The 26,219-nt window shown below is 54.1% G+C and overlaps 2 pseudogenes; both read right to left on the bottom strand.

The window, feature by feature from the left end:
- LOC121288118 overlaps positions 1-23,631 on the bottom strand; it is a 39,556-nt pseudogene extending 15,925 nt beyond the window's left edge.
- Positions 23,632-23,746: 115 nt separating this feature from the next.
- Positions 23,747-24,136, bottom strand: LOC121291980 (annotated as a pseudogene).
- Between the last annotated feature and the right edge of the window lie 2,083 nt (positions 24,137-26,219).

The raw sequence follows: 26,219 nt of genomic DNA, 5'->3' as shown, positions 1-26,219 counted from the left end.
TGCTGCTGCTTGCTGGTGCTGCTGTTGTCGCTTGTACTGGTTTTGCTGCTGGTTCTGTTGCTGTTGCTGCTGCTGGTGGAGCTGCTGCTGCTGTTGCTGTTGCTGCTGGTGTTGCTGCTACTTTTTTTGCTGCTGCTATTGTTGCTGCTGTTGCTGCTGCTGGTTCTGCTGGTGTTGCTGCTGCTGGTGCTGCTGGTGTTGCAGCTGCTGTTGCTGTTGCTGCTGTTCCTGTTGCTGGTTCTGCTGGTGTTGCTGCTTCTGTCGCTGGTGTTGCTGCGGCTGTTGTTGCTGCTGTAGCTATTGCTGCTATTGCCACTGTTGCTGCTGCTGGTGCAAGAGCTGCTGCAGCTGCTGCTGGTGTTGCTGTTACTTTTGTTGCTGCTGCTGCAGTTTGGTTGCTGTGGCTGTTGTTGCTGCTGGTGTTGCTGCTTCTGTCATTGGTGTTTTTACTGCTGTTGCTATTGCTGTAGATGCTGTATTTCCTGCCGTTGCCGGTTCTGCTGATGTTGTGGTTGCTGCGGCTGTTGTTGCTGCTGTTGCTTGTGCTGGTGCTGCTGTTGTTGCTTCAGGTAAAGCTGATGTTGCTGCTGGTGCAGTTGCTGCTGCTGCTGCTGCAGTTGCTGCTGGTGCTAGTGTTGCGATTACTGCTGGTGATGCTGCTGTTTCTGTTGCTGCTGCTGGTGGTGGCGGAGCTACAGCGGCTGTTGCTGTTACTGGTGGTGTTGCTGCTTCTGTCACTGGTGTTGCTGCGGCTGTCGCTGCTGTTGCTGGTGCTGGTGCTGCTGTTGTTGCTGCGGCTACTGCTGCTGATTGTGCTGCTCCTGCAGTTGCTGTTGTTTCTGCTGTTGCTGGTGCTGCTGCTGTCGTGGTTGCTGCGGCTGCTGTTGCTGTTGTCACTGGTGCTGCTGCTGCTGGTGCTGCTGTTGTCGCTTGCACTGGTTTTGCTGCTGGTTCTGTTGCTGTTGCTGCTGCTGGTGGAGCTGCTGCTGCTGTTGCTGTTGCTGCTGGTGTTGCTGCTACTTTTTTTGCTGCTGCTATCGTTGCTGCTGTTGCTGCTGCTGGTTCTGCTGGTGTTGCTGCTGCTGGTGCTGCTGGTGTTGCAGCTGCTGTTGCTGTTGCTGCTGTTCCTGTTGCTGGTTCTGCTGGTGTTGCTGCTTCTGTCGCTGGTGTTGCTGCGGCTGTTGTTGTTGCTGTAGCTATTGCTGCTATTGCCACTGTTGCTGCTGCTGGTGCAAGAGCTGCTGCAGCTGCTGCTGGTGTTGCTGTTACTTTTGTTGCTGCTGCTGCTGTTTGGTTGCTGTGGCTGTTGTTGCTGCTGGTGTTGCTGCTTCTGTCATTGGTGTTTTTGCTGCTGTTGCTATTGCTGTAGATGCTGTATTTCCTGCCGTTGCCGCTTCTGCTGATGTTGTGGTTGCTGCGGCTGTTGTTGCTGCTGTGGCTTGTGCTGGTGCTGCTGCTGTTGCTTCAGGTAAAGCTGATGTTGCTGCTGGTGCAGTTGCTGCTGCTGCTGCTGCAGTTGCTGCTGGTGCTGGTGTTGCGATTACTGCTGGTGATGCTGCTGTATCTGTTGCTGCTGCTGCTGGTGGTGGATCAGCAGCGGCTGTTGTTGTTACTGCTGCTGTTGCTGCTTCTGTCACTGGTGTTGCTGCGGCTGTTGCTGCTGTTGCTGGTGCTGGTGCTGCTGTTGTTGCTGCGGCTACTGCTGCTGATTGTGCTGCTCCTGCAGTTGTTGTTGTTTCTGCTGTTGCTGGTGCTGCTGTTGTCGTAGTTGCCGCGGCTGCTGTTGCTGTTGTCGCTGGTGCTGCTGCTGCTGGTGCTGCTGTTGTCGCTAGTGCTGGTGTTGCTGCTGGTTCTGTTGCTGCTGCTGCTGCTGGTGGAGCTGCTGCTGCTGTTGCTGTTGCTGCTGGTGTTGCTGCTACTTTTTTTGCTGCTGCTATTGTTGCTGCTGTTGCTGCTGCTGGTTCTGCTGGTGTTGCTGCTGCTGGTGCTGCTGGTGTTGCAGCTGCTGTTGCTATTGCTGCTGTTGCTGCTGCTGGTTTTGCTGGTGTTGCTGCTTCTGTCGCTGGTGTTTCTGCGGCTGTTGTTGCTGCTGTAGCTATTGCTGCTCTTGCTACTGTTGCTGCTGCTGGTGCTGGAGCTGCTGCAGCTGCTGCTGGTGTTGCTGCTACTTTTGTTGCTGCTGTTGCTGATGTTGCTGCTGCAGTTGCTGTTGCTGCTGTGTTGCTGCTTCTGTCGTAGGGGTTGCTGCTGCTGGTGTTGCTGTTACTGGTGTTGCTTTGGCTGCTATTGTTGCTGTTGCTGGTGGTGGAGCTGCTGCTGCTGCTCCTGGTGTTGCTGCTACATTTGTCACTGCTGCTGATGATGTTGCTGCTGCTGTTGGTGCTGCTGCTGCTGTTCCTCTTGCTACTGCTTTTGCTGTTGCTGCCTTTGCTGGTGCTGTGGATGCTGCTGCTGCTATTGCTGCTGGTGTTCGTGCTGCTGTTGGTTTTCCTCTTGCTACTGCTTTTGCTGTTACTGCTGCTGCTGCTATTGCTGCTGGTGTTGGTGCTGCTGCTCCTCTTGCTCCTGCTGTTGCTGCAGCTATTTCTGCTACTGCTGCTGTTGCTGCTGCTGTTGGTGGAGCTGCTGCTGCTGCTGCTGGTGTTCCTGCTACTTTTGTTGCTCTTGTTGCTGATGATGCTGCGGCTTTGCTGTTGCTGCTGGTGTTGCTGCTTCTGTCGCTGGTGTTGCTGCGGCTGTTGTTGCTGCTGTAGCTATTGCTGCTACTGCTGCTGTTGCTGCTACTGGAGGTGGAGCTGCTGCTGCTACTGCTGGTGTTGCTGCTAAATTGTCGCTGCTGCTGCTGATGTTGCTGCTGCTGTTGCTGTTGCTGCTGGTGTTGCTGCTTCTGTGTATGTGTTGCTGATGCTAGTGTTGCTGTTGCTGCTGTTGCTGTTGCTGCTATTTTTGCTGCTGCTGGAGGTGGAGCTGCTGCTGCTGCTGCAGGTGTTGCTGCTACTTTTGTCGCTGCTGCTGCTGATGTTACTGCTGCTGTTGCTGTTGCTGTTGGTGTTGCTGCTTCTGTAGTTGGTGTTGCTGCTGCTGTTGCTGTTGCTGTAGATGCTGTATTTCCTGCTGTTGCCAGTTCTGCTGATGTTGTGGTTGCTGCGGCTGTTGTTGCTGCTGTTGCTTGTGCTGGTGCTGCTGCTGTTGCTTCAGGTAAAGCTGATGTTGCTGCTGGTGCAGTTGCTGCTGCTGCTGCTGCAGTTGCTGCTGGTGCTGGTGTTGCTATTACGGCTGGTTTTGCTGCTGGTTCTGTTGCTGCTGCTGCTGTTGCTGGTGCTGCTGCAGCTGTTGCTGTTGCTGCTGGTGTTGCTGCTTCTGTCACGGGTGTTGCTGCGGCTGTTGCTGCTGTTGCTGTTGCTGATACTGCTGTTGTTGCTGCAGCTACTGCTGCTGATTGTGCTGCTCCTGCAGTTGTTGTTATTTCTGCTGTTGCTGGTGTTGCTGTTTTCGTGGTTGCTGTGGCTGTTGTTGCTGTTGTTGCTGGTGCTGCTACTGTTGGTGCTGCTGTTGTTGTTGGTGCTGGTGTTGCTGCTGTTCTTGCTGATGCTGTTGCTGCTGTTGCTGGTGTTGCTATTACTGCTGGTGTTGCTGCTGGTTCTGTTGCTGCTGCTGCTTCTGGTGGAGCTGCTGCTGCTGTTGCTGTTGCTCCAGGTGTTGCTGCTACTTTTGTTGCTGCTGCTGTTGTTGCTGCTGGTGCTGCTGCTGGTTCTGCTGGTGTTGCTGCTGCTGGTGCTGCTGGTGTTGCTACTGCTGTTTCTGTTGCTGTTGCTGCTGGTGTTGCTGCTTCTGTCATTGGTGTTGCTGCTGCTGTTGCTATTGCTGTAGATGCTGTATTTACTGCCGTTGCCGGTTCTGCTGATGTTGTGTTGCTGCGGCTGTTGTTGCTGCTGTTGCTTGTGCTGGTGCTGCTGCTGTTGCTTCAGGTAAAGCTGATGTTGCTGCTGGTGCAGTTGCTGCTGCTGCTGCTGCAGTTGCTGCTGGTGCTGGTGTTGCTATTACTGCTGGTGTTGCTGTTGTTTCTGTTGCTGCTGCTGGTGGTCGTGGAGCTGCAGCGGCTGTTGCTGTTGCTGCTGCTGTTGCTGCTTCTGTCACTGGTGTTGCTGCGGCTGTTGCTGCTGTTGCTGGTGCTGGTGCTGCTGTTGTTGCTGCGGCTACTGCTGCTGATTGTGCTGCTCATGCAGTTGCTGTTGTTTCTGCTGTTGCTGGTGCTGCTGTTGTCGTGGTTGCTGCGGCTGTTGTTGCTGTTGTTGCTGATGCTGCTGCTGCTGGTGCCACTGTTGTTGCTAGTGCTGGTGTTGCTGCAGGTTCTGTTGCTGCTGTTGCTGCTGGTGTTGCTGCTACTTTTTTTGCTGCTGCTATTGTTGCTGCTGTTGCTGCTGATGGTTCTGCTGTTGCTGGTCCTGCTATTGTCGTGGTTGCTGAGGCTGTTGTTGCTGTTGCTGCTGGTGTTGCTGCTTCTGTCATTGTTGTTGCTGCTGCTGTTGCTATTTCTGTAGATGCTCTATTTCCTGCTGTTGCCGGTTCTGCTGATGTTGTGGTTGCGGCGGCTGTTGTTGCTGCTGTTGCTTGTGCTGGTGCTGCTGCTGTTGGTTCAGCTGAAGCTGATGTTGCTGCTGGTGCAGTTGCTGCTGCTGCAGTTGATGCTGGTGCTGGTGTTGCTATTACTGCTGGTGTTGCTGCTGTTTCTGTTGCTGCTGCTGCTGGTGGTGGAGCTGCTGCTGCTGTTGCTTTTGCTGCTGGTGTTGCAGCTTCTGTCACTGGTGTTGCTGAGGCTGTTGCTGCTGTGGCTGGTGCTGGTGCTGCTGTTGTTGCTGTGGCTACTGCTGCTGATTGTGCTGCTCCTGCAGTTGCTGTTGCTTCTGCTGTTGCTGGTGCTGCTGTTGTCGTGGTTGCTGTGGCTGTTGTTGCTGTTGTTGCTGGTGCTGCTGCTGCTGGTGCCTCTGTTGTTGCTGGTGCTTGTGTTGCTGCTTCTGTCGTTGGTCTTGCTGCTGGTGTTGCTATTGCTGTAGATGCTGCATTTCCTGCTGTTGCTGGTGCTGCTGTTGTCGTGGTTGCTGTGGCTGTTGTTGCTGTTGTTGCTGGTGCAGTTGCTGCTGCTGCTGCTGCAGTTGCTGCTGTTGCTGGTGTTGCTATTACTGCTGGTGTTGCTGCTGGTTTTTTTGCGGCTGCTGCTGGTGGTCGAGCTGCTGTGGTTCTTGCTTTTGCTGCTGGTTTTGCTGCTTCTGTCACTGGTGTTGCTGCGGCTGTTGCTGCTGTTGCTGGTGCTGATTGTGCTCCTCCTGCAGTTGCTGTTGTTTCTGCTGTTGCTGGATCTGCTGTTGTCGTGGTTGCTGTGGCTGTTGTTGCTGTTGTTGCTGGTGCTGCTGCTACTGGTGCTGCTGTTGTTGCTAGTGCTGGTGTTGCTGGTGGTTCTGTTGCTGCTGCTGCTGCTGGTGGAGCTGCTGCTGCTGTTGCTGTTGCTGCTGGTGTTTCTTCTACTTTTCTTGCTGCTGCTGTTGTTGCTGCTGTTGCTGCTGCTGGTTCTGCTGGTGTTGCTGCTGCTGGTGCTGCTGGTGTTGCAGCTGCTGTTGCTGTTGCTGCTGTTGCTGCTGCTGGTTCTGCTGGTGTTGCTGCTTCTGTCGCTGGTTTTTCTGCGGCTGTTGTTGCAGCTGTAGCTATTGCTGCTATTGTTACAGTTGCTGCTGCTGGTGTTGGAGCTGCTGCAGCTGCTGCTGTTGTTGCTGCTACTTTTGTTGCTGCTGCTGCTGATGTTGCTGCTGCAGTTGCTGTTGCTGCTGGTGTTGCTGCTTCTGTCGTAGGTGTTGCTGTTACTGGTGTTGCTTTGGCTGCTATTGTTGCTGCTGCTGGTGGTGGAGTTGCTGCTGCTGCTGCAGGTGTTGCTGCTACTTTTGTCGCTGCTGCTGATGTTACTGCTGCTGTTGCTGTTGCTGTTGGTGTTGCTGCTTCTGTCGAGGTGTTGCTGCTGCTGTTGCTGTTGCTGCAGATGCTGTATTTCCTGCTGCTGCCGGTTCTGCTGATGTTGTGGTTGCTGCGGCTGTTGTTGATGCTGTTGCTTGTGCTGGTGCTGCTGCTGTTGTTTCAGGTACAGCTGATGTTGCTGCTGGTGCAGTTTCCTGCTTCTGCTGCTGCAGTTGCTGCTGGTGCTTGTGTAGCTATTACTGCTGGTTTTGCTGCTGGTTCTGTTGCTTCTGCTGCTGGTGGTGGTGCTGCTGCAGCTGTTGCTGTTGCTGCTGGTGCTGCTGCTTCTGTCACTGGTGTTGCTGCGGCTGTTGCTGCTGTTGCTGTTGCTGGTGCTGCTGTTGTTGCTGCGGCTACTGCTGCTGATTGTGCTGCTCCTGCAGTTGCTGTTGTTTCTGCTGTTGCTGGTGTTGCTGTTGTCGTGTTTGCTGTGGCTGTTGTTGCTGTTGCTGCTGGTGTTGTTGCTTCTGTCTTTGGTGTTGCTGCTGCTGTTGCTATTGCTGTAGAAGCTGTATTTCCTGCTGTTGCCGGTTCTTCTGATGTTGTGGTTGCTGCGGCTGTTGTTGCTGCTATTGCTTGTGCTGGTGCTGCTACTGTTGCTTCAGGTAAAGCTGATGTTGCTGCTGGTGCATTTGCTGCTGCTGCAGTTGATGCTGGTGCTGGTGTTGCTATTACTGCTTGTGTTGCTGCTGTTTCTGTTGCTGTGGCTGCTGCTGGTGGAGCTTCTGCGGCTGTTGCTTTTGCTGCTGGTGTTGATGCTTCTGTCACTGGTGTTGCTGCGGCTGTTGCTGCTGTTGCTGCTGGTGTTGTTGCTTCTGTCTTTGGTGTTGCTGCTGCTGTTGCTATTGCTGTAGAAGCTGTATTTCCTGCTGTTGCCGGTTCTGCTGATGTTGTTGTTGCTGCGGCTGTTGTTGCTGCTGTTGCTTGTGCTGGTGCTGTTGCTGTTGCTTCAGGTAAAGCTGATGTTGCTGCTGGTGCAGTTGCTGCTGCTGCTGCTGCAGTTGCTGCTGGTGCTGGTGTTGCGATTACTGCTGGTGATGCTGCTGTTTCTGTTGCTGCTGCTGGTGGTGGCGGAGCTGCAGCGGCTGTTGCTGTTACTGCTGGTGTTGCTGCTTCTGTCACTGGTGTTGCTGCGGCTGTCGCTGCTGTTGCTGGTGCTGGTGCTGCTGTTGTTGCTGCGGCTACTGCTGCTGATTGTGCTGCTCCTGCAGTTGCTGTTGTTTCTGCTGTTGCTGGTGCTGCTGCTGTCGTGGTTGCTGCGGCTGTTGTTGCTGTTGTCACTGGTGCTGCTGCTGCTGGTGCTGCTGTTGTCGCTTGTACTGGTTTTGCTGCTGGTTCTGTTGCTGTTGCTGCTGCTGGTGGAGCTGCTGCTGCTGTTGCTGTTGCTGCTGGTGTTGCTGCTACTTTTTTTGCTGCTGCTATTGTTGCTGCTGTTGCTGCTGCTGGTTCTGCTGGTGTTGCTGCTGCTGGTGCTGCTGGTGTTGCAGCTGCTGTTGCTGTTGCTGCTGTTCCTGTTGCTGGTTCTGCTGGTGTTGCTGCTTCTGTCGCTGGTGTTGCTGCGGCTGTTGTTGCTGCTGTAGCTATTGCTGCTATTGCCACTGTTGCTGCTGCTGGTGCAAGAGCTGCTGCAGCTGCTGCTGGTGTTGCTGTTACTTTTGTTGCTGCTGCTGCAGTTTGGTTGCTGTGGCTGTTGTTGCTGCTGGTGTTGCTGCTTCTGTCATTGGTGTTTTTGCTGCTGTTGCTATTGCTGTAGATGCTGTATTTCCTGCCGTTGCCGGTTCTGCTGATGTTGTGGTTGCTGCAGCTGTTGTTGCTGCTGTTGCTTGTGCTGGTGCTGCTGTTGTTGCTTCAGGTAAAGCTGATGTTGCTGCTGGTGCAGTTGCTGCTGCTGCTGCTGCAGTTGCTGCTGGTGCTGGTGTTGCGATTACTGCTGGTGATGCTGCTGTTTCTGTTGCTGCTGCTGGTGGTGGCGGAGCTGCAGCGGCTGTTGCTGTTACTGCTGGTGTTGCTGCTTCTGTCACTGGTGTTGCTGCGGCTGTCGCTGCTGTTGCTGGTGCTGGTGCTGCTGTTGTTGCTGCGGCTACTGCTGCTGATTGTGCTGCTCCTGCAGTTGCTGTTGTTTCTGCTGTTGCTGGTGCTGCTGCTGTCGTGGTTGCTGCGGCTGTTGTTGCTGTTGTCACTGGTGCTGCTGCTGCTGGTGCTGCTGTTGTCGCTTGCACTGGTTTTGCTGCTGGTTCTGTTGCTGTTGCTGCTGCTGGTGGAGCTGCTGCTGCTGTTGCTGTTGCTGCTGGTGTTGCTGCTACTTTTTTTGCTGCTGCTATCGTTGCTGCTGTTGCTGCTGCTGGTTCTGCTGGTGTTGCTGCTGCTGGTGCTGCTGGTGTTGCAGCTGCTGTTGCTGTTGCTGCTGTTCCTGTTGCTGGTTCTGCTGGTGTTGCTGCTTCTGTCGCTGGTGTTGCTGCGGCTGTTGTTGTTGCTGTAGCTATTGCTGCTATTGCCACTGTTGCTGCTGCTGGTGCAAGAGCTGCTGCAGCTGCTGCTGGTGTTGCTGTTACTTTTGTTGCTGCTGCTGCTGTTTGGTTGCTGTGGCTGTTGTTGCTGCTGGTGTTGCTGCTTCTGTCATTGGTGTTTTTGCTGCTGTTGCTATTCCTGTAGATGCTGTATTGCCTGCCGTTGCCGCTTCTGCTGATGTTGTGGTTGCTGCGGCTGTTGTTGCTGCTGTTGCTTGTGCTGGTGCTGCTGCTGTTGCTTCAGGTAAAGCTGATGTTGCTGCTGGTGCAGTTGCTGCTGCTGCTGCTGCAGTTGCTGCTGGTGCTGGTGTTGCGATTACTGCTGGTGATGCTGCTGCATCTGTTGCTGCTGCTGCTGGTGGTGGATCAGCAGCGGCTGTTGTTGTTACTGCTGCTGTTGCTGCTTCTGTCACTGGTGTTGCTGCGGCTGTTGCTGCTGTTGCTGGTGCTGGTGCTGCTGTTGTTGCTGCGGCTACTGCTGCTGATTGTGCTGCTCCTGCAGTTGTTGTTGTTTCTGCTGTTGCTGGTGCTGCTGTTGTCGTAGTTGCCGCGGCTGCTGTTGCTGTTGTCGCTGGTGCTGCTGCTGCTGGTACTGCTGTTGTCGCTAGTGCTGGTGTTGCTGCTGGTTCTGTTGCTGCTGCTGCTGCTGGTGGAGCTGCTGCTGCTGTTGCTGTTGCTGCTGGTGTTGCTGCTACTTTTTTTGCTGCTGCTATTGTTGCTGCTGTTGCTGCTGCTGGTTCTGCTGGTGTTGCTGCTGCTGGTGCTGCTGGTGTTGCAGCTGCTGTTGCTATTGCTGCTGTTGCTGCTGCTGGTTTTGCTGGTGTTGCTGCTTCTGTCGCTGGTGTTTCTGCGGCTGTTGTTGCTGCTGTAGCTATTGCTGCTCTTGCTACTGTTGCTGCTGCTGGTGCTGGAGCTGCTGCAGCTGCTGCTGGTGTTGCTGCTACTTTTGTTGCTGCTGTTGCTGATGTTGCTGCTGCAGTTGCTGTTGCTGCTGTGTTGCTGCTTCTGTCGTAGGGGTTGCTGCTGCTGGTGTTGCTGTTACTGGTGTTGCTTTGGCTGCTATTGTTGCTGTTGCTGGTGGTGGAGCTGCTGCTGCTGCTCCTGGTGTTGCTGCTACATTTGTCACTGCTGCTGATGATGTTGCTGCTGCTGTTGGTGCTGCTGCTGCTGTTCCTCTTGCTACTGCTTTTGCTGTTGCTGCCTTTGCTGGTGCTGTGGATGCTGCTGCTGCTATTGCTGCTGGTGTTCGTGCTGCTGTTGGTTTTCCTCTTGCTACTGCTTTTGCTGTTACTGCTGCTGCTGCTATTGCTGCTGGTGTTGGTGCTGCTGCTCCTCTTGCTCCTGCTGTTGCTGCAGCTATTTCTGCTACTGCTGCTGTTGCTGCTGCTGTTGGTGGAGCTGCTGCTGCTGCTGCTGGTGTTCCTGCTACTTTTGTTGCTCTTGTTGCTGATGATGCTGCGGCTTTGCTGTTGCTGCTGGTGTTGCTGCTTCTGTCGCTGGTGTTGCTGCGGCTGTTGTTGCTGCTGTAGCTATTGCTGCTACTGCTGCTGTTGCTGCTACTGGTGGTGGAGCTGCTGCTGCTACTGCTGGTGTTGCTGCTAAATTGTCGCTGCTGCTGCTGATGTTGCTGCTGCTGTTGCTGTTGCTGCTGGTGTTGCTGCTTCTGTGTATGTGTTGCTGATGCTAGTGTTGCTGTTGCTGCTGTTGCTGTTGCTGCTATTTTTGCTGCTGCTGGAGGTGGTGCTGCTGCTGCTGCTGCAGGTGTTGCTGCTACTTTTGTCGCTGCTGCTGCTGATGTTACTGCTGCTGTTGCTGTTGCTGTTGGTGTTGCTGCTTCTGTAGTTGGTGTTGCTGCTGCTGTTGCTGTTGCTGTAGATGCTGTATTTCCTGCTGTTGCCAGTTCTGCTGATGTTGTGGTTGCTGCGGCTGTTGTTGCTGCTGTTGCTTGTGCTGGTGCTGCTGCTGTTGCTTCAGGTAAAGCTGATGTTGCTGCTGGTGCAGTTGCTGCTGCTGCTGCTGCAGTTGCTGCTGGTGCTGGTGTTGCTATTACGGCTGGTTTTGCTGCTGGTTCTGTTGCTGCTGCTGCTGTTGCTGGTGCTGCTGCAGCTGTTGCTGTTGCTGCTGGTGTTGCTGCTTCTGTCACGGGTGTTGCTGCGGCTGTTGCTGCTGTTGCTGTTGCTGATACTGCTGTTGTTGCTGCAGCTACTGCTGCTGATTGTGCTGCTCCTGCAGTTGTTGTTGTTTCTGCTGTTGCTGGTGTTGCTGTTTTCGTGGTTGCTGTGGCTGTTGTTGCTGTTGTTGCTGGTGCTGCTACTGTTGGTGCTGCTGTTGTTGTTGGTGCTGGTGTTGCTGCTGTTCTTGCTGATGCTGTTGCTGCTGTTGCTGGTGTTGCTATTACTGCTGGTGTTGCTGCTGGTTCTGTTGCTGCTGCTGCTTCTGGTGGAGCTGCTGCTGCTGTTGCTGTTGCTCCAGGTGTTGCTGCTACTTTTGTTGCTGCTGCTGTTGTTGCTGCTGGTGCTGCTGCTGGTTCTGCTGGTGTTGCTGCTGCTGGTGCTGCTGGTGTTGCTACTGCTGTTTCTGTTGCTGTTGCTGCTGGTGTTGCTGCTTCTGTCATTGGTGTTGCTGCTGCTGTTGCTATTGCTGTAGATGCTGTATTTACTGCCGTTGCCGGTTCTGCTGATGTTGTGTTGCTGCGGCTGTTGTTGCTGCTGTTGCTTGTGCTGGTGCTGCTGCTGTTGCTTCAGGTAAAGCTGATGTTGCTGCTGGTGCAGTTGCTGCTGCTGCTGCTGCAGTTGCTGCTGGTGCTGGTGTTGCTATTACTGCTGGTGTTGCTGTTGTTTCTGTTGCTGCTGCTGGTGGTCGTGGAGCTGCAGCGGCTGTTGCTGTTGCTGCTGCTGTTGCTGCTTCTGTCACTGGTGTTGCTGCGGCTGTTGCTGCTGTTGCTGGTGCTGGTGCTGCTGTTGTTGCTGCGGCTACTGCTGCTGATTGTGCTGCTCATGCAGTTGCTGTTGTTTCTGCTGTTGCTGGTGCTGCTGTTGTCGTGGTTGCTGCGGCTGTTGTTGCTGTTGTCGCTGATGCTGCTGCTGCTGGTGCCACTGTTGTTGCTAGTGCTGGTGTTGCTGCAGGTTCTGTTGCTGCTGTTGCTGCTGGTGTTGCTGCTACTTTTTTTGCTGCTGCTATTGTTGCTGCTGTTGCTGCTGATGGTTCTGCTGTTGCTGGTCCTGCTATTGTCGTGGTTGCTGAGGCTGTTGTTGCTGTTGCTGCTGGTGTTGCTGCTTCTGTCATTGTTGTTGCTGCTGCTGTTGCTATTGCTGTAGATGCTCTATTTCCTGCTGTTGCCGGTTCTGCTGATGTTGTGGTTGCGGCGGCTGTTGTTGCTGCTGTTGCTTGTGCTGGTGCTGCTGCTGTTGGTTCAGCTGAAGCTGATGTTGCTGCTGGTGCAGTTGCTGCTGCTGCAGTTGATGCTGCTGCTGGTGTTGCTATTACTGCTGGTGTTGCTGCTGTTTCTGTTGCTGCTGCTGCTGGTGGTGGAGCTGCTGCTGCTGTTGCTTTTGCTGCTGGTGTTGCTGCTTCTGTCACTGGTGTTGCTGCGGCTGTTGCTGCTGTGGCTGGTGCTGGTGCTGCTGTTGTTGCTGTGGCTACTGCTGCTGATTGTGCTGCTCCTGCAGTTGCTGTTGCTTCTGCTGTTGCTGGTGCTGCTGTTGTCGTGGTTGCTGTGGCTGTTGTTGCTGTTGTTGCTGGTGCTGCTGCTGCTGGTGCCTCTGTTGTTGCTGGTGCTTGTGTTGCTGCTTCTGTCGTTGGTCTTGCTGCTGGTGTTGCTATTGCTGTAGATGCTGCATTTCCTGCTGTTGCTGGTGCTGCTGTTGTCGTGGTTGCTGTGGCTGTTGTTGCTGTTGTTGCTGGTGCAGTTGCTGCTGCTGCTGCTGCAGTTGCTGCTGTTGCTGGTGTTGCTATTACTGCTGGTGTTGCTGCTGGTTTTTTTGCGGCTGCTGCTGGTGGTCGAGCTGCTGTGGTTCTTGCTTTTGCTGCTGGTTTTGCTGCTTCTGTCACTGGTGTTGCTGCGGCTGTTGCTGCTGTTGCTGGTGCTGATTGTGCTCCTCCTGCAGTTGCTGTTGTTTCTGCTGTTGCTGGATCTGCTGTTGTCGTGGTTGCTGTGGCTGTTGTTGCTGTTGTTGCTGGTGCTGCTGCTACTGGTGCTGCTGTTGTTGCTAGTGCTGGTGTTGCTGGTGGTTCTGTTGCTGCTGCTGCTGCTGGTGGAGCTGCTGCTGCTGTTGCTGTTGCTGCTGGTGTTTCTTCTACTTTTCTTGCTGCTGCTGTTGTTGCTGCTGTTGCTGCTGCTGGTTCTGCTGGTGTTGCTGCTGCTGGTGCTGCTGGTGTTGCAGCTGCTGTTGCTGTTGCTGCTGTTGCTGCTGCTGGTTCTGCTGGTGTTGCTGCTTCTGTCGCTGGTTTTTCTGCGGCTGTTGTTGCAGCTGTAGCTATTGCTGCTATTGTTACAGTTGCTGCTGCTGGTGTTGGAGCTGCTGCAGCTGCTGCTGTTGTTGCTGCTACTTTTGTTGCTGCTGCTGCTGATGTTGCTGCTGCAGTTGCTGTTGCTGCTGGTGTTGCTGCTTCTGTCGTAGGTGTTGCTGTTACTGGTGTTGCTTTGGCTGCTATTGCTGCTGTTGCTGGTGGTGGAGTTGCTGCTGCTGCTGCAGGTGTTGCTGCTACTTTTGTCGCTGCTGCTGATGTTACTGCTGCTGTTGCTGTTGCTGTTGGTGTTGCTGCTTCTGTCGTAGGTGTTGCTGCTGCTGTTGCTGTTGCTGTAGATGCTGTATTTCCTGCTGCTGCCGGTTCTGCTGATGTTGTGGTTGCTGCGGCTGTTGTTGATGCTGTTGCTTGTGCTGGTGCTGCTGCTGTTGTTTCAGGTACAGCTGATGTTGCTGCTGGTGCAGTTTCCTGCTTCTGCTGCTGCAGTTGCTGCTGGTGCTTGTGTAGCTATTACTGCTGGTTTTGCTGCTGGTTCTGTTGCTTCTGCTGCTGGTGGTGGTGCTGCTGCAGCTGTTGCTGTTGCTGCTGGTGCTGCTGCTTCTGTCACTGGTGTTGCTGCAGCTGTTGCTGCTGTTGCTGTTGCTCGTGCTGCTGTTGTTGCTGCGGCTACTGCTGCTGATTGTGCTGCTCCTGCAGTTGCTGTTGTTTCTGCTGTTGCTGGTGTTGCTGTTGTCGTGTTTGCTGTGGCTGTTGTTGCTGTTGCTGCTGGTGTTGTTGCTTCTGTCTTTGGTGTTGCTGCTGCTGTTGCTATTGCTGTAGAAGCTGTATTTCCTGCTGTTGCCGGTTCTTCTGATGTTGTGGTTGCTGCGGCTGTTGTTGCTGCTATTGCTTGTGCTGGTGCTGCTGCTGTTGCTTCAGGTAAAGCTGATGTTGCTGCTGGTGCATTTGCTGCTGCTGCAGTTGATGCTGGTGCTGGTGTTGCTATTACTGCTGGTGTTGCTGCTGTTTCTGTTGCTGTGGCTGCTGCTGGTGGAGCTTCTGCGGCTGTTGCTTTTGCTGCTGGTGTTGATGCTTCTGTCACTGGTGTTGCTGCGGCTGTTGCTGCTGTTGCTGCTGCTGGTGCTGCTGTTGTTGCTGGTGCTTGTGTTGCTGCTTCTGTCGTTGATGTTGATGCTGGTGTTGCTATTGCTGTAGATGCTGCATTTCCTGCTGTTGCTGGTTATGCTGATGTTGTGGTTGCTGCGGCTGTTGTTGCTGCTGTTTCTTGTGCTGGTGCTGCTGCTGTTGCTTCAGGTAAAGCTGATGTTGCTGCTGGTGCAGTTGCTGCTGCTGCAGCTGATGCTGGTGCTGGTGTTGCTATTACTGCTGGTTTTGCTGCTGGTTTTTTTGCTGCTGCTGCTGGTGGTCGAGCTGCTGCGGCTCTTGCTTTTGCTCCTGGTTTTGCTGCTTCTGCCGCTGTTGTTGCTGCGGCTGTTGCTGCTGTTGCTGGTGCTGGTGCTGCTGTTGTTGCTGCGGTACTGCTGCTGATCGTGCTCCTCCTGCAGTTGCTGTTGTTTCTGCTGTTGCTGGAGCTGCTGTTGTCGTGGTTGCTGTGGCTGTTGTTGCTGTTGTTGCTGGTGCTCTGCTGCTGGTGCTGCTGTTGTTGCTAGTGCTGGTGTTGCTGCTGGTTCTGTTGCTGCTGCTGCTGCTGGTGGAACTGCTGCTGCTGTTGCTGCTGGTGTTGCTTCTACTTTTCTTGCTGCTGCTGTTGTTGCTGCTGTTGCTGCTGCTGGTTCTGCTGGTGTTGCTGCTGCTGGTGCTGCTGGTGTTGCAGCTGCTGTTGCTGTTGCTGCTGTAGCTGCTGTTGCTGCTGCTGGTTCTGCTGGTGTTGCTGCTTCTGTCGCTGGTGTTTCTGCAGCTGTTGCTGCTGCTTTAGCTATTGCTGCTATGGCTACTGTTGCTGCTGTTGGTGTTGGAGCTGCTGCAGCTGCTGCTGGTGTTGCTGCTACTTTTGTTGCTGCTGCTGCTGATGTTGCTTCTGCTGTTGCTGTTGCTGCTGGTGTTGCTGCTTCTGTCGTAGGTGTTGCTGTTACTGGTGTTGCTTTGGCTGCTATTGTTGCTGTTGCTGGTGGTGGAGCTGCTGCTGCTGCTGCTGGTGTTGCTGCTACTTTTGTCACTGCTGCTGGTGATGTTGCTGCTGCTGTTCCTCTTGCTACTGCTTTTGCTGTTGCTGCCTTTGCTGGTGCTGTGGCTGCTGATGCTGCTATTGTTGCTGGTGTTCGTGCTGCTGCTGGTTTTCCTCTTGCTACGGCTTTTGCAGTTACTGCTGTTGCTGGTGCTGTGGCTGCTGCTTTTGCTATTGCTGCTGGTGTTGGTGCTGCTGCTCCTCTTGTTCCTGCTGTTGCTGTAGCTATTGCTGCTACTGCTGCTGTTGCTGCTGCTGGTGTTGGAGCTGCTGCTGCTGCTGGTGGTGTTCCTGCTACTTTTGTTGCTCTTGCTGCTGATGATGCTGCTGCTGTTGCTGCTAGTGTTGCTGCTTCTGTCACTGGTGTTGCTGCGGCTGTTGCTGGTGTTGCTGTTGCTGGTGCTGCTGTTGTTGCTGCGGCTACTGCTGCTGATTGTGCTCCTCCTGCAGTTGGTGTTGTTTCTGCTGTTGCTGGTGCTGCTGTTGTCATGGTTGCTGTGGCTGTTGTTGCTTTTGTTGCTGGTGCTGCTGCTGCTGGTGCTGCTGTTGTTGCTGGTGCTTGTGTTGCTGCTTCTGTCGTTGGTGTTGCTGCTGGTTTTGCTATTGATGTAGATGCTGTATTTCTTGCTGTTGCCAGTTCTGCTGATGTTGTGGTTGCTGCTGCTGTTGTTGCTGCTGTTGCTTGTGCTGGTGCTGCTGCTGTTGCTTCAGGTAAAGCTGATGTTTCTGCTGGTGCAGTTGCTGCTGGTGCTGGTGTTGCTATTACTGCTGGTTTTGCTGCTGGTTCTGTTGATGCTGCTGCTGGTGGTGGTGCTGCTGCAGCTGTTGCTGTTGCTGCTGGTGTTGCTGCTTTTGTCAAGGGTGTTGCTGCGTCTGTTGCTGCAGTTGCTGTTGCTGGTGCTGCTGTTATTGCTGCGGCTACTGCTGCTGATTGTGCTGCTCCTGCAGTTGCTGTTGTTTCTGCTGTTGCTGGTGCTGCTGTTGCCGTGGTTGCTGTGGCTGTTGTTGCTGCTGGTGTTGCTGCTTCTGTTATTGGTGTTGCTGCTGCTGTTGCTATTGCTGTAGATGCTGTATTTCCTGCCGTTGCCGGTTCTGCTGATGTTGTGGTTGCTGCGGCTGTTGTTGCTGCTGTTGCTTGTGCTGGTGCTGCTGCTGTTGCTTCAGGTAAAGCTGATGTTGCTGCTGGTGCAGTTGCTGCTGCTGCTGCTGCAGTTGCTGCTGGTGCTGGTGTTGATATTACTGCTGATGTTGCTGCTGTTTCTGTTGCTGCTGCTGCTGGTGGTGGAGCTGCAGCGGCTGTTGCTGTTGCTGCTGGTGTTGCTGCTTCTGTCACGGGTGTTGCTGCGGCTGTTGCTGCTGTTGCTGGTACTGGTGCTGCTGTTGTTGCTGCGGCTACTGCTGCTGATTGTGCTGCTCCTGCAGTTGCTGTTGTTTCTGCTGTTGCTGGTGCTGCTGTTGTCGTGGATTCTGCGGCTGTTGATGCTGTTGTCGCTGGTGCTGCTGCTGCTGGTGCTGCTGTTGTTGCTGGTGCTGGTGTTGCTGCTGTTGCTGGTGTTGCTATTTCTGCTGGTGTTCCTGCCTGTTCTGTTGCTGCTGCTGCTTCTGGTTTAGCTGCTGCTGCTTTTGCTGTTGCTCCAGGTGTTGCTGCTACTTTTGTTGCTGCTGCTGTTGTTGCTGCTATTGCTGCTGCTGGTTCTGCTGGTGTTACTGCTTCTGGTGCTGCTGGTGTTGCTACTGCTGTTTTTGTTGCTGTTGCTGCTGGTGTTGCTGCTTCTGTCATTGGTGTTGCTGCTGCTGTTGCTATTGCTGTAGATGCTGTATTTCCTGCCGTTGCCGGTTCTGCTGATGTTGTGGTTGCTGCAGCTGTTGTTGCTGCTGTTGCATGTGCTGGTGCTGCGGCTGTTGCTTCAGGTAAAGCTGATGTTGCTGCTGGTGCAGTTGCTGCTGCTGCTGCTGCAGTTGCTGCTGGTGCTGGTGTTGCGATTACTGCTGGTGTTGCTGCTGTTTCTGTTGCTGCTGGTGCTGGTGGTGGAGCTGCAGCGGCTGTTGCTGTTGCTGCTGGTGTTGCTGCTTCTGTCACTGGTGTTGCTGAGGCTGTTGCTGCTGTTGCTGGTGCTGGTGCTCCTGTTGTTGCTGCGGCTACTGCTGCTGATTGTGCTGCTCCTGCAGTTGCTGTTGTTTCTGCTGTTGCTGGTGCTGCTGTTGTCGTGATTGTTGCTGCTGTTGTTGCTGTTGTCGCTGATGCTGCTGCTGTTGGTGCTGCTTTTGTTGCTGGTGCTTGTGTTGCTGCTGTTGCTGGTGTTGCTATTTCTGCTTGTGTTGCTGCTGGTTCTGTTGCTGCTGCTGCTTCTGGTTTAGCTGCTGCTGCTGTTGCTGTTGCTCCAGGTGTGGCTGCTACTTTTGTTGCTGCTGCTGTTGTTGCTGCTGTTGCTGCTGCTGGTTCCGCTGGTGTTGCTGCTGCTGATGCTGCTGGTGTTGCTACTGCTGTTTCTGTTGCTGTTGCTGCTGGTGTTGCTGCTTCTGTCATTGGTGTTGCTGCTGTTGTTGCTATTGCTGTAGATGCTGTATTTCCTGCCGTTGCCGGTTCTGCTGATGTTGTTGTTGCTGCGGCTGTTGTTGCTGCTGTTGCTTGTGCTGGTGCTGCTGCTGTTGCTTCAGGTAAAGCTGATGTTGCTGCTGGTGCAGTTGCTGCTGCTGCTGCTGCAGTTGCTGCTGGTGCTGGTGTTGCGATTACTGCTGGTGATGCTGCTGATTCTGTTGCTGCTGCTGGTGGTGGCGGAGCTGCAGCGGCTGTTGCTGTTACTGCTGGTGTTGCTGCTTCTATCACTGGTGTTGCTGCGGCTGTCGCTGCTGTTGCTGGTGCTGGTGCTGCTGTTGTTGCTGCGGCTACTGCTGCTGATTGTGCTGCTCCTGCAGTTGCTGTTGTTTCTGCTGTTGCTGGTGCTGCTGCTGTCGTGGTTGCTGCGGCTGTTGTTGCTGTTGTCACTGGTGCTGCTGCTGCTGGTGCTCCTGTTGTTGTTGGTGCTGGTGTTGCTGCTGTTCTTGCTGATGCTGTTGCTGCTGTTGCTGGTGTTGCTATTACTGCTGGTGTTGCTGCTGGTTCTGTTGCTGCTGCTGCTTCTGGTGGAGCTGCTGCTGCTGTTGCTGTTGCTCCAGGTGTTGCTGCTACTTTTGTTGCTGCTGCTGTTGTTGCTGCTGGTGCTGCTGCTGGTTCTGCTGGTGTTGCTGCTGCTGGTGCTGCTGGTGTTGCTACTGCTGTTTCTGTTGCTGTTGCTGCTGGTGTTGCTGCTTCTGTCATTGGTGTTGCTGCTGCTGTTGCTATTGCTGTAGATTGTGTATTTCCTGCCGTTGCCGGTTCTGCTGATGTTGTGTTGCTGCGGCTTTTGTTGCTGCTGTTGCTTGTGCTGGTGCTGCGGCTGTTGCTTCAGGTAAAGCTGATGTTGCTGCTGGTGCAGTTGCTGCTGCTGCTGCTGCAGTTGCTGCTGGTGCTGGTGTTGCTATTACTGCTGGTGTTGCTGCTGTTTCTGTTGCTGCTGCTGCTGGTGGTGGAGCTGCAGCGGCTGTTGCTGTTGCTGCTGCTGTTGCTGCTTCTGTCACTGGTGTTGCTGCGGCTGTTGCTGCTGTTGCTGGTGCTGGTGCTGCTGTTGTTGCTGCGGCTACTGCTGCTGATTGTGCTGCTCATGCAGTTGCTGTTGTTTCTGCTGTTGCTGGTGCTGCTGTTGTCGTGGTTGCTGCGGCTGTTGTTGCTGTTGTCGCTGATGCTGCTGCTGCTGGTGCCACTGTTGTTGCTAGTGCTGGTGTTGCTGCAGGTTCTGTTGCTGCTGTTGCTGCTGGTGTTGCTGCTACTTTTTTTGCTGCTGCTATTGTTGCTGCTGTTGCTGCTGATGGTTCTGCTGGTGTTGCTGCTGCTGGTGCTGCTGGTGTTGCTGCTGCTGTTGCTGTTGCTGCTGTTGCTTCTGCTGGTTCTGCTGGTGTTGCCGCTTCTGTCGCTGGTGTTGCTGCGGCTGTTGTTGCTGCTTTAGCTATTGCTGCTATTACTACTGTTGCTGCTTCTGGTGCTTGAGCTGCTGCAGCTGCTGCTGGTTTTGCTGCTACTTTTTTTGCTGCTGCTGCTGATGTTGCTGCTGCTGTTGCTGTTGCTGCTGGTGTTGCTGCTTCTGTCGTAGGTGTTGCTGCTGCTGGTGTTGCTGTTACTGGTGTTGCTTTGGCTGCTGTTGTTGCTGTTGCTGCTGGTGGAGCTGCTGCTGCTGGTGTTGCTGCTATTTTTGTCGCTGTTGATGATGTTGCTGCTGCTGTTGGTGCTGCTGCTGCTGTTCCTCTTGCTACTGCTTTTGCTGTTGCTGCCTTTGCTGGTGCTGTGGATGATGCTGCTGCTATTGCTGCTGGTGTTCGTGCTGCTGCTGGTTTTCCTCCTGCTACTGCTTTTGCTGTTAATGCTGCTGCTGCTATTGCTGCTGGTGTTGGTGCTGCTGCTCCTCTTGCTCCTGCTGTTGCTGTAGCTATTTCTGCTACTGCTGCTGTTGCTGCTGCTGGTGGTGGAGCTGCTGCTGCTGCTGCTGGTGTTTCTGCTACTTTTGTTGCTCTTGTTGCTGATGATGCTGCGGCTGTTGGTGTTGCTGCTGGTGTTGCTGCTTCTGTCGCTGGTGTTGCTGCGGCTGTTGTTGCTGCTGTAGCTATTGCTGCTACTGCTGCTGTTGCTGCTGCTGGTGGTGGAGCTGCTGCTGCTGCTGCTGGTGTTGCTGCTACTTTTGTCGCTGCTGCTGCTGATGTTGCTGCTGCTGTTGCTGTTGCTGCTGATGTTGCTGCTTCTGTGTAGGTGTTGCTGATGCTGGTGTTGCTGTTGCTGTTGTTGCTGTTGCTGCTATTGTTGCTGCTGCTGGAGATGGAGCTGCTGCTGCTGCTCCAGGTGTTGCTGCTACTTTTGTCGCTCCTGCTGCTGATGTTACTGCTGCTTTGTTGCTGTTGCTATTGCTGTTGCTGCTTCTGTCGTTGGTGTTGTTGCTGCTGTTGCTGCTGCTGTAGATGCTGTATTTCCTGCTGTTGCCAGTTCTGCTGATGTTGTGGTTGCTGCGGCTGTTGTTGCTGCTGTTGCTTGTGCTGGTGCTGCTGCTGTTGCTTCAGGTAAAGCTGATGTTGCTGCTTGTGCAGTTGCTGCTGCTGCTGCTGCAGTTGCTGCTGGTGCTGGTGTTGCTATTACGGCTGGTTTTTCTGCTGGTGCTGATGCTGCTGCTGCTGGTGGTGTTGCTGCTGCAGCTGTTGCTGTTGCTGCTGGTGTTGCTGCTTCTGTCACGGGTGTTGCTGCGGCTGTTGCTGCTGTTGCTGTTCCTCTTGCTGCTGTTGTTGCTGCGGCTACTGCTGCTGATTGTGCTGCTCCTGTAGTTGTTGTTGTTTCTGCTGTTGCTGGTGCTGCTGTTGTCGTGGTTGCTGTGGCTGTTGTTGCTGGTGTTGCTGGTGCTGCTGCTGTTGGTTACTGCTGTTGTTGTTGGTGCTGGTGTTGCTGCTGTTCTTGCTGATGCTGTTGCTGCTGTTCCTGGTGTTGCTATTACTGCTGGTGTTGCTACTGGTTCTGTTGGCTGCTGCTGCTCCTGGTGGAGCTACTGCTGCTGTTGCTTTTGCTGCTGTTGTTGCTGCTTCTGTCACTGGTGTTGCTGCGGCTGTGATTATTGCTGCTGCTGTTCCTCTTGCTTCTGCTTTTGATGTTCTTGCTAGTGCTGGTGTTGCTGCTGGTTTTGTTGCTGCTGCTGCTGCTGGTGGAGCTGCTGCTGCTGTTGCTGCTGGTGTTGCTTCTACTTTTCTTGCTGCTGCTGTTGTTGCTGCTGTTGCTGCTGCAGGTTCTGCTGTTGTTGCTGCTGCTGGTGCTGCTGGTGTTGCAGCTGCTGTTGCTGTTGCTGCTGTTGCTGCTGCTGGTTCTGCTGGTGTTGCTGCTTCTGTCGCTGGTGTTGCTGCGACTGTGGTTGCTGCTGCTGCTGTTCCTCTTGGTACTGCTTTTGCTGTTGCTGCCTTTGCTGGTGCTGTGGCTGCTGCTGCTGCTATTGCTGCTGGTGTTCGTGCTGCTGCTGGTTTTCCTCTTGCTACTGCTTTTGCTGTTACTGCTGCTGCTGCTATTGCTGCTGGTGTTGGTGCTGCTGCTCCTCTTGCTCCTGCTGTTGCTGTAGCTTTTTCTGCTACTGCTGCTGTTGCAGCTGCTGGTGGTGGAGCTGCTGCTGCTGCTGGTGTTCCTGCTACTTTTGTTGCTCTTGTTGCTGATGTTACTGCTGCTGTTGCTGTTGCTATTGGTGTTGCTGCTTCTGTCGTTGGTGTTGATGCTGCTGTTGCTGTTGCTGTAGATGCTGTATTTCCTGCTGTTGCCAGTTCTGCTGATGTTGTGGTTGATGCGGCTGTTGTTGCTGCTGTTGCTTCTGCTGGTGCTGCTGCTGTTGCTTCAGGTAAAGCTGATGTTGCTGCTGGTGCAGTTGCTGCTGCTGCTGCTGCAGTTGCTGCTGGTGCTGGTGTTGCTATTACTGCTGGTTTTGCTGCTGGTTCTGCTGCTGCTGCTGCTGGTGGTGGTGCTGCTGCAGCTGTTGCTGTTGCTGCTGGTGTTGCTGCTTCTGTCACGGGTGTTGCTGCGGCTGTTGCTGCTGTTGCTGTTCCTCTTGCTGCTGTTGTTGCTGCGGCTACTGCTGCTGATTGTGCTGCTCCTGTAGTTGTTGTTGTTTCTGCTGTTGCTGGTGCTGCTGTTGTCGTGGTTGCTGTGGCTGTTGTTGCTGGTGTTGCTGGTGCTGCTGCTACTGGTTACTGCTGTTGTTGTTGGTGCTGGTGTTGCTGCTGTTCTTGCTGATGCTGTTGCTGCTGTTGCTGGTGTTGCTATTACTGCTGGTGTTGCTGCTGGTTCTGTTGCTGCTGCTCCTTCTGGTGGAGCTACTGCTGCTGTTGCTTTTGCTGCTGGTGTTGCTGCTTCTGTCACTGGTGTTGCTGCGGCTGTTGTTGCTGCTGCTGCTGTTCCTCTTGCTTCTGCTTTTGCTGTTGTTGCTAGTGCCGGTGTTGCTGCTGGTTCTGTTGCTCCTGCTGCTGCTGGTGGAGCTGCTGCTGCTGTTGCTGCTGGCGTTGCTTCTACTTTTTTTGCTGCTGCTGTTGTTGCTGCTGTTGCTGCTGCTGGTTCTGCTGGTGTTGCTGTTGCTAGTGCTGCTGGTGTTGCAGCTGCTGTTGCTGTTGCTGCTGTTGCTGCTGCTGGTTCTGCTGGTGTTGCTGCTTCTGTCGCTGGTGTTGCTGTGGCTGTGGTTGCTGCTGCTGCTGTTCCTCTTGGTACTGCTTTTGCTGTTGCTGCCTTTGCTGGTGCTGTGACTGCTGCTGCTGCTACTGCTGCTGGTGTTGGTGCTGCTGCTCCTCTTGCTCCTGCTGTTGCTGTAGCTTTTTCTGCTACAGCTGCTGTTGCAGCTGCTGGTGGTGGGGCTGCTGCTGCTGCTGGTGTTCCTGCTACTTTTGTTGCTCTTGTTGCTGATGTTACTGCTGCTGTTGCTGTTGCTATTGGTGTTGCTGCTTCTGTCGTTGGTGTTGATGCTGCTGTTGCTGTTGCTGTAGATGCTGTATTTCCTGCTGTTGCCAGTTCTGCTGATGTTGTGGTTGCTGCGGCTGGTGTTGCTGCTGTTGCTTGTGCTGGTGCTGCTGCTGTTGCTTCAGGTAAAGCTGATGTTGCTGCTGGTGCAGTTGCTGCTGCTGCTGCTGCAGTTGCTGCTGGTGCTGGTGTTGCTATTACTGTTGGTTTTGCTGCTGGTTCTGTTGCTGCTGCTGCTGTTGGTGGTGCTGCTGCAGCTGTTGCTGTTGCTGCTGGTGTTGCTGCTTCTGTCACGGGTGTTGCTGTGGCTGTTGCTGCTGTTGCTGTTGCTGATGCTGCTGTTGTTGCTGCGGCTACTGCTGCTGATTGTGCTGCTCCTGCAGTTGTTGTTTTTTCTGCTGTTGCTGGTGCTGCTGTTGTCGTGGTTGCTGTGGCTGTTGTTGCTGTTGTTGCTGGTGCTGCTACTGTTGGTGCTGCTGTTGTTGTTGGTGCTGGTGTTGCTGCTGTTCTTGCTGATGCTGTTGCTGCTGTTGCTGGTGTTGCTATTACTGCTGGTGTTGCTGCTGGTTCTGTTGCTGCTGCTGCTTCTGGTGGAGCTGCTGCTGCTGTTGCTGTTGCTCCAGGTGTTGCTGCTACTTTTGTTGCTGCTGCTGTTGTTGCTGCTGGTGCTGCTGCTGGTTCTGCTGGTGTTGCTGCTGCTGGTGCTGCTGGTGTTGCTACTGCTGTTTCTGTTGCTGTTGCTGCTGGTGTTGCTGCTTCTGTCATTGGTGTTGCTGCTGCTGTTGCTATTGCTGTAGATTGTGTATTTCCTGCCGTTGCCGGTTCTGCTGATGTTGTGTTGCTGCGGCTGTTGTTGCTTTTGTTGCTTGTGCTGGTGCTGCTGCTGTTGCTTCAGGTAAAGCTGATGTTGCTGCTGGTGCAGTTGCTGCTGCTGCTGCTGCAGTTGCTGCTGGTGCTGGTGTTGCTATTACTGCTGGTGTTGCTGCTGTTTCTATTGCTGCTGCTGGTGGTGGTGGAGTTGCAGCGGCTGTTGCTGTTGCTGCTGGTGTTGCTGCTTCTGTCACTGGCGTTGCTGCGGCTGTTGCTGCTGTTGCTGGTGCTGGTGCTGCTGTTGTTGCTGCGGCTACTGCTGCTGATTGTGCTGCTCATGCAGTTGCTGTTGTTTCTGCTGTTGCTGGTGCTGCTGTTGTCGTGGTTGCTGCGGCTGTTGTTGCTGTTGTCGCTGATGCTGCTGCTGCTGGTGCTGCTGTTGTTGCTAGTGCTGGTGTTGCTGCAGGTTCCGTTGCTGCTGTTGCTGCTGGTGGAGCTGCTGCTGCTATTGCTGTTGCTGCTGGTGTTGCTGCTACTTTTTTTGCTGCTGCTATTGTTGCTGCTGTTGCTGCTGCTGGTTCTGCTGGTGTTGCTGCTGCTGGTGCTGCTGGTGTTGCAGCTGCTGTTGCTGTTGCTGCTCTTGCTTCTGCTGGTTCTGCTGGTGTTGCTGCTTCTGTCGCTGGTGTTGCTGCGGCTGTTGTTGCTGCTGAAGCTATTGCTGCTATTTCTACTGTTGCTGCTGCTGGTGCTGGAGCTGCTGCAGCTGCTGCTGGTTTTGCTGCTACTTTTGTTGCTGCTGCTGCTGATGTTGCTGCTGCTGTTGCTGTTGCTGCTGGTGCTGCTGCTTCTGTCGTAGGTGTTGCAGCTGCTGGTGCTGCTGTTACTGGTGTTGCTTTGGCTGCTATTGTTGCTGTTGCTGGTTGTGGAGCTGCTGCTGCGGGTGTTGCTGCTATTTTTGTCACTGCTGCTGATGATGTTTATGCTGCTGTTGGTGCTGCTGCTGCTGTTCCTCTTGCTACTGCTTTTGCTGTTGCTGAATTTGCTGGTGCTGTGGCTGCTGCTGCTATTGCTGCTGGTCTTCGTGCTGCTGCTGGTTTTCCTCTTGCTACTGCTTTTGCTGTTACTGCTGCTGCTGCTATTGCTGCTGGTGTTGGTGCTGCTGCTCCTCTGGCTCCTGCTGTTGCTGTAGCTATTTCTGCTACTGCTGCTGTTGCTGCTGCTGGTGGTGGAGCTGCTGCTGCTGCTGCTGGTGTTCCTGCTACTTTTGTTGCTCCAAATGCTGATGATGCTGAGGCTGTTGCTGTTGCTGCTGGTGTTGCTGCTTCTGTTGCTGGTGTTGCTGCGGCTGTTGTTGCTGCTGTAGCTATTGCTGCTACTGCTGCTGTTGCTGCTGCTGGTGGTGGAGCTGCTTCTGCTTCTGCTGTTGTTGCTGCTACTTTTGTTGCTGCTGCTGCTGATGTTGCTGCTGCTGTTGCTGTTGCTGCTGGTGTTGCTGCTTCTGTGTAGGTGTTGCTGATGCTGGTGTTGCTGTTGCTGTTGTTGCTGTTGCTGCTATTGTTGCTGCTGCTGGAGGTGGAGCTGCTGCTGCTGCTCCAGGTGTTGCTGCTACTTTTGTCGCTCCTGCTGCTGATGTTACTGCTGCTGTTGCTGTTGCTATTGCTGTTGCTGCTTCTGTCGTTGGTGTTGTTGCTGCTGTTGCTGCTGCTGTAGATGCTGTATTTCCTGCTGTTGCCAGTTCTGCTGATGTTGTGGTTGCTGCGGCTGTTGTTGCTGCTGTTGCTTGTGCTGGTGCTGCTGCTGATGCTTCAGGTAAAGCTGATGTTGCTGCTTGTGCAGTTGCTGCTGCTGCTGCTGCAGTTGCTGCTGGTGCTGGTGTTGCTATTACGGCTGGTTTTGCTGCTGGTGCTGATGCTGCTGCTGCTGGTGGTGTTGCTGCTGCAGCTGTTGCTGTTGCTGCTGGTGTTGCTGCTTCTGTCACGGGTGTTGCTGCGGCTGTTGCTGCTGTTGCTGTTGCTGGTGCTGCTGTTGTTGCTGCGGCTACTGCTGCTGATTGTGCTGCTCCTGCAGTTGTTGTTGTTTCTGCTGTTGCTGGTGCTGCTGTTGTCGTGGTTGCTGTGGCTGTTGTTGCTGGTGTTGCTGGTGCTGCTGCTGCTGGTTACTGCTGTTGTTGTTGGTGCTGGTGTTGCTGCTGTTCTTGTTGATGCTGTTGCTGCTGTTGCTGGTGTTGCTATTACTGCTGGTGTTGCTACTGGTTCTGTTGCTGCTGCTGCTCCTGGTGGAGCTACTGCTGCTGTTGCTTTTGCTGCTGTTGCTGCTGCTTCTGTCACTGGTGTTGCTGCGGCTGTGGTTGCTGCTGCTGCTGTTCCTCTTGCTTCTGCTTTTGATGTTCTTGCTAGTGCTGGTGTTGCTGCTGGTTCTGTTGCTGCTGCTGCTGCTGGTGGAGCTGCTGCTGCTGTTGCTGCTGGTGTTGCTTCTACTTTTCTTGCTGCTGCTGTTGTTGCTGCTGTTGCTGCTGCTGGTTCTGCTGTTGTTGCTGCTGCTGGTGCTGCTGGTGTTGCAGCTGCTGCTGCTATTGCTGCTGGTGTTGGTGCTGATGCTCCTCTTGCTCCTGCTGTTGCTGCAGCTATTTCTGCTACTGCTGCTGTTGCTGCTGCTGTTGGTGGAGCTGCTGCTGCTGCTGCTGGTGTTCCTGCTACTTTTGTTGCTCTTGTTGCTGATGATGCTGCGGCTGTTGTTG

The sequence above is a fragment of the Carcharodon carcharias genome, chromosome 2 (assembly GCF_017639515.1).
Source record: "Carcharodon carcharias isolate sCarCar2 chromosome 2, sCarCar2.pri, whole genome shotgun sequence".
In the NCBI taxonomy this organism is placed as follows: domain Eukaryota; kingdom Metazoa; phylum Chordata; class Chondrichthyes; order Lamniformes; family Lamnidae; genus Carcharodon; species Carcharodon carcharias.
This window is presented reverse-complemented; position numbering and strand designations above follow the sequence as displayed.